This window comes from Callospermophilus lateralis, chromosome 17 (assembly GCF_048772815.1).
Source record: "Callospermophilus lateralis isolate mCalLat2 chromosome 17, mCalLat2.hap1, whole genome shotgun sequence".
Lineage (NCBI taxonomy): Eukaryota > Metazoa > Chordata > Mammalia > Rodentia > Sciuridae > Callospermophilus > Callospermophilus lateralis.
In genome coordinates this window covers 38116991-38124302 of record NC_135321.1, presented here as the reverse complement: position 1 = coordinate 38124302, position 7312 = coordinate 38116991, and the positions used below count along the sequence as shown (strand labels likewise).

General features: G+C 35.0%; 1 pseudogene; it reads left to right on the top strand.

The window, feature by feature from the left end:
- The first annotated feature begins 724 nt into the window (after positions 1–724).
- On the top strand, positions 725–794 carry LOC143383061 (U4 spliceosomal RNA; annotated as a pseudogene).
- Positions 795–7312: the final 6518 nt, after the last annotated feature.

The following is a 7312-nucleotide window of genomic DNA, read 5'->3' as shown; positions in this document are numbered from 1 at the left end:
TTGTTTTTTAACTTTTTTAATTTTTTAAATTTTTTTAAAATTTTTTTATTTTATTATTATTTTTTTAAAATTTTAATTATCTTTTTATTATTATTATTATTTTTTTAAAAAATTATTTTTTTCTTTTCTTATTTTCTATTTTTTTCCTTTTGTCTTTTCATTTCTTTTCAATTTTCTTCTTCCCCCTTCCTTGAATTCTACCTGCCTACTCTCATTATCTTTAGTGACTTCTTCCCTTCCCTTCTAATATCTTTCCTCCTAAGCATCAAATAAATTTATAAGAATAAACAGTAACTCAGCAGTCAAACAGAACAAGAAGTAACATGAGCAGCATGAAAAATCAAGGAAGAAAAGGAGTACAAACAATGCAGGACAGCCTAAATAGTCAGGAGGACCTAGAGGCATCAGAAAAATGGTCATATAAAGAATTCAAGGAATACCTTAGACAGATGGAATGGAACCTTAAAGAGGATACGAGACAGCAAATTCAAACAGTGAAAGAACTCATTGAAAATGAATTACATAAACAGATAAAAGAAGAAGTTAAGCATCTTTATCAGGAGATAGAGATTATAAAAAAAATCAAACAATAATTCTAGAAATGAAGGAAACTATAAACCAAATTAAAAACTCAAATGAGAGTATCACTAACAGAGTGGAGCAAGTAGAAGCCAGAATGTCAGATAATGAAGACAAAATATATCATCTTGAAAAGAGTCTAGCCAGCTTTGCGCAGTGGCAGTATCATAGCCAATGAGGTTTATCCGAGGCGCAATTATTGCTAATTGAAAAGAGTCTAGCCAACTCAGAAAGGCTGGTAAAAAATCACAAGAAAAGCAGTCAAGAGATATGGGATAACATAAAAAAACCAAACTTACGAGTCATCGGGATAGAGGAAGGTACAGAGATTCAAACCAAGGGAATGAGTAACCTGCTGAATGAAATAATTACAGAAAACTTTCCAGAAATAAAAAAGGAAATGGATATACAAATTGTAGATGCATACAGGACACCGAGCACACAAAATCACAGTAGACCAACGCCAAGACACTTGTTATGAAGATATCCAATATACAGAACAAAGAGAAAATATTAAAAGCTACAAGAGAAAGGAGACAGATTACATTCAGGGGTAAACCAATAAGGTTAACAATGGATTTTTTATCACAGACGCTGAAATTGAGAAGACCCTGGAACAACGTATTTCAAACACTGAAAGACAATGGATGCCAACCAAGAATTCTGTATCCAGCAAAATTAAGCTTCAGGTATGACAATAAAATAAAAATCTTTCATGATAAACAAAAGCTAAAAGAATTTGCAGCCAGAAAACCAGCATTGCAAAGCGTCTTGAGCAAAACACTACATGAGGAAGAAATGAAAAACAATAACCAAAACCATCAGTGGGAAGTGCCTCAGTAAAGAGAGAGGGCAGGGGGAAAGCTAATCAATGAGAAACAAACTAAATTAAAAAAAAATAAGATAAATAATCAAACATGGCTGGAAGTACAAAGCATATATCAATAGTAACTCTAAACGTTAATGGCTTAAACTCTCCAATAAAGCGACATAGGCTGGTAACATGGATTAAAAAAACAAATCCAACATTATGCTGCCTCCAGGAGACACATCTGATTGGAAAAGACATACACAGGATGAAGATGAAAGGTTGGGAAAAAATATACCACGCACACGGTCCTCGTAAGCAAGCAGGGGTGGCCATCCTCATATCGAATAAAATCGACTTCAAGACTAAGTTAATCAAAAGGAATAAGGAAGGACATTATATACTGTTAAAAGCAACCATTCACCAACAAGACATAACAATTATCAACATTTATGCACCAAATAATGGTGCTGCAATGTTCATAAAACAAATTCTCCTCAAGTTCAAGAATCAAATAGACCACAACACAATAATTGTGGGTGACTTCAACACACCTCTCTCACCATTGGACAGATCCTCCAAACAAAAGTTGAATAAAGAAACTATAGAACTCAATATCACAATCAATAACCTAGACTTAACTGACATATATAGAATATATCAACCATCATCAAGTGGATATACTTTTTTCTCAGCAGCACATAGATCCTTCTCAAATATAGACCATATATTATGCCATAGGGCAAACCTCAATAAATATAAAGGGGTGGAGATAATACCATGCATTTTATCTGATCATAATGGAATGAAACTGGAAATCAGTGATAGGAGAAGGAAGGAAAAATCCTACATCACATGGAAAATGAACAATATGTTACTGAATGATCAATGGGTTACAGAAGACATAAAGGAGGAAATCAAAAAATTCTTAGAGATAAATGAAAATACAGACACAACATATCGGAATCTATGGGACACAATGAAAGCAGTTTTAAGAGGGAAATTCATCGCCTGGAGGTCATTCCTCAAAAAAAGGAAAAACCAACAAATAAGTGAGCTCACACTTCATCACAAAGCCCTAGAAAAGGAAGAGCAAAACAACAGCAAATGCAGCAAAAGGCAAGAAACAATTAAAATCAGAGCGGAAATCAACGAAATTGAAACAAAAGAAACTATTGAAAAAATTAACAAAACTAAAAGTTGGTTCTTCGAAAAAATAAACAAGATCGACAGACCCTTAGCCATGCTAACGAAGAAAAGAAGAGAGAGAACTCAAATTACTAACATATGGGATGAAAAAGGCAATATCACAACAGATGCTACAGAAATACAGAAGACTATTAGATATTATTTTGAAAACCTATATTCCAATAAAATAGAAGATAGTAAAGACCTCAATAAATTTCTTAAGTCATATGATCTGCCCAGACTGAGTCAGGAGGATACACACAATTTGAACAGACCAATATCAATGGATGAAATAGAAGAAGCAATCAAAGGACTACCAACCAAGAAAAGCCCAGGACCGGATGGGTATACAGCAGAGTTTTACAAAACCTTTAAAGAGAAATTAATACCAATACTTTTCAAGTTATTTCAGGAAATAGAAAAAGAGGGAGCTCTTCCAAATTCATTCTATGAGGCCACATCACCCTGATTCTGAAACCAGAAAAAGACACCTCAAAGAAAGAAAACTACAAACCAATATCTCTGATGAACCTAGATGAAAAAATCCTCAATAAAATTCTGGCGAATCGGATACAAAGGCACATCAAAAAAATTGTGCACCATGATCAAGTAGGATTCATCCCTGGGATGCAAGGCTGGTTCAATATAAGGAAATCAATAAATGTTATTCACCACATCAATAGACTTCAAGATAAGAAATATATGATCATCTCGATAGACGCAGAAAAAGCATTCGACAAAGTACAGCATCCCTTTATGTTCAAAACATTAGAAAAACTAGGGATAACAGGAACTTACCTCGACATTGTAAAAGCTATCTATGCTAAGCCTCAGGCTAGCATCATTCTGAATGGAGAAAAATTGAAGGCATTCCCTCTAAAATCTGGAACAAGACAGGGATGCCCTCTATCACCACTTCTATTCAATATAGTTCTCAAAACACTGGCCAGAGCAATTAGACAGACGAAAGAAATTAAAGGCATAAAAATTGGAAAAGAAGAACTTAAATTATCACTATTTGCGGATGACATGATTCTATACCTAGAAGACCCAAAAGGGTCTACAAAAAAACTACTAGAACTAATAAATGAATTCAGCAAAGTGGCAGGATATAAAGTCAACACGCATAAATCAAAGGCATTTCTGTACATAAGTGACAAAACTTCTGAAACGGAAATGAGGAAAAACACTCCATTCACAATATCCTCAAAAAAAATAAAATACTTGGGAATCAACCTAACAAAAGAGGTGAAAGATTTATACAATGAAAACTACAGAACCCTAAAAAGAGAAGTAGAAGAAGATCTTAGAAGATGGAAAAATATACCCTGTTCATGGATAGGCAGAACTAACATCATCAAAATGGCGATATTACCAAAAGTTCTCTATTGGTTTAATGCAATGCCAATCAAAATCCCAACGGCATTTCTTGTAGAAATAGATAAAGCAATCATGAAATTCATATGGAAAAATAAAAGACCCAGAATAGCAAAAGCAATTCTAAGCAGGAAGTGTGAATCAGGCGGTATAGTGATACCAGATTTCAAAGTATATTACAGAGCAATAGTAACAAAAACAGCATGGTACTGGTACCAAAACAGGCGGGTGGACCAATGGTACAGAATAGAGGACACAGAGACTAATTCACAAAGTTACAACTATCTTATATTTGATAAAGGGGCTAAAAGCATGCAATGGAGGAAGGATAGCATCTTCAACAAATGGTGCTGGGAAAACTGGAAATCCATATGCAACAAAATGAAACTGAATCCCCTCCTCTCGCCATGCACAAAAGTTAACTCAAAATGCATCAAGGAGCTTGAAATCAAACCAGAGACTCTGCATCTGATAGAAGAAAAAGTTGGTTCCGATCTACATATTGTGGGGTCGGGCTCCAAATTCCTTAATAGGACACCCATAGCACAAGAGTTAATAACAAGAATCAACAAATGGGACTTACTTAAATTAAAAAGTTTTTTTCTCAGCAAGAGAAACAATAAGAGAGGTAAATAGGGAGCCTACATCATGGGAACAAATTTTTACTCCCCACACTTCAGATAGAGCCCTAATAGCCAGAGTATACAAAGAACTCAAAAAATTAGACAATAAGATAACAAATAACCCAATCAACAAATGGGCCAAGGACCTGAACAGACACTTCTCAGAGGAGGATATACAATCAATCAACAAGTACATGAAAAAATGCTCACCATCTCTAGCAGTCAGAGAAATGCAAATCAAAACCACCCTAAGATACCATCTCACTCCAGTAAGATTGGCAGCCATTATGAAGTCAAACAACAACAAGTGCTGGCAAGGATATGGGGAAAGGGTACTCTTGTACATTGCTGGTGGGACTGCAAATTGGTGCGGCCAATTTGGAAAGCAGTATGGACATTCCTGGGAAAGCTGGGAATGGAACCACCATTTGACCCAGCTATTGCCCTTTTCGGACTATTCCCTGAAGACCTTAAAAGAGCGTACTACAGGGATACTGCCACATCGATGTTCATAGCAGCACAATTCACAATAGCTAGACTGTGGAACCAACCCAGATGCCCTTCAATAGATGAATGGATAAAAAAAAATGTGGCATTTATACACCATGGAGTATTATGCAGCACTAAAAAATAGACAAAATCAGGGAATTTGCAGGGAAATGGATGGCACTAGAGCAGATTATGCTTAGTGAAGCTAGCCAATCCCTAAAAAACAAATACCAAATGTCTTCTTTGATATAATGAGAGCAACTAAGAACAGAGCAGGGAGGAAGAGCAGGAAGAAAAGATTAACATTAAACAGAGACATGAGGTGGGAGGGAAAGGGAGAGAAAAGGGAAATTGCATGGAAATGGAGGGAGACCCTCATTGTTATACAAAATTACATATAAGAGGTTGTGAGGGGAATGGGAAAGTAAACAAGGAGAGAAATGAATTACAGTAGATGGGGTAGAGAGACAAGATGGGAGGCAGGGGAGGGGGGATAGTAGAGGATAGGAAAGGTAGCAGAATACAACAGTTAATAATAGGGCATTATGTAAAAATGTGGACGTGTAACCGATGTGATTCTGCAATCTGTATTTGGGGTAAAAATGGGAGTTCATAACCCACTTGAATCTAATGTATGAAATATGATATGTCAAGAGCTTTGTAATGTTTTGAACAACCAATTAAAAAAAAAAAACCCAGCATACTACAGGGACACAGCCACATCAATGTTCATAGTACCAGGACTCACAATAACTAAACTGTGAAACCAACCTAGGTGCCCTTCAACAAAATTTTCAAGGAAAAAAGAATGTTGAAGAGAGAAACCTAAAGATTAAACGAGATTGAAATCACACAATGGCCTTGCATGGATTTTATTTTGATCTGATTTTATCAAGTTTTTTAATTAAAATGGTGATAGAATTGGGGAAATTTTAATACTGCCTTGTTTGTTTCAATATTAAGTAGTTATTACTAATTTAGGTATGTTAATATATTGTGGTTATGATTTAAGAAAATCCTTAGCTCTTTGAGATCTACAATGAACATTTTAGAAATGAAATGAAATGATACCTTTGACCTACTTGTAAATAACCTAGGGTTGGGAGAAAGGAGTAAATGCAGATGGAAATGACTCCAGTTTAGTTGACCACAGTTGATAGTTGTTGAAATTGGATCCTAAATACATGAGGGTTCATTATATTTTTCTGTCTTTTTTTATTTTTTAATTTTTTTAGTTGTAAATGGACACAATACCTTTATTTTTATTTTTATGTGGTGCCATGGATTCAACCCAGTGCGTCACGCATGCTAGGCAAGTGCTCTACCACTGAGCCACAAACCCGGCCCCTCTGTCATATTTTTATACTTGAAATTTTCTATGATAAAAGCATTTAAAGTTTTACCTTTAAGTCGTTCATTAGGACAATGGTCAGGTGACATCTCTATGTTCTTATTCTCTTTCTCATTTTTCCCCTCTTAGGCTTCTCCTCAACAAAGTCCTTTTCTATCTGTGGATTCTGAAGGGATGTCTCTATTACTATTGAAATAATTATAAATTATAATGATTCTAAGAGCATCTGTCCTAAAGAGAATGTCATTGACTGCATCCTGGGTGCTAAATTTTGAGGGTCCCAAAGATTCCTGTATCTTGCTATGTTAATATATTTTACAAAACTGTGATATATTTTACAAAAATGAGATCAACAAGAATATGCTGTTCTGTATCCTTCTGTATTTTACTTAACAAGTTACTAGACTTTTAAATTTAAATGAATATCTTTTAGTAATATTTTAAAATGAGGCCTGGTATTCTCCTACATATATGGGACTAGTATTTACAACAAGACTTTACTAAAAGAGCAAACAGGAGAATGTATATAAAAATTAGACACATACCCACAGAAGTCACAGCCATCTGGTTGTAAACCAAAGTTTCTGCTGCTATTTGGCTGGATTTCTCCAGAGGCTTATTTTAGGCCTTACTCCAATTCACTTGGAATTTTCAGAGAAAAGATCCCTTGCATCTCCTGTGGTCTGTGGGTCTAAACATATTTTAGAATACTATAATTATCATAAGATTTGATAATGAAATGGCATACAATAATAGTAGGATTGTTGTTTTTATCATTATAGAGTAGAATATGGGAAGAAAGATAAAGATTAATTAGATCAAGATGCTTTAGGAGCTAATGTGACAGTTTCAGGTGAGAAAGGATGAACTCTACCCCTTGCAGTGGTGTGTTGGAGC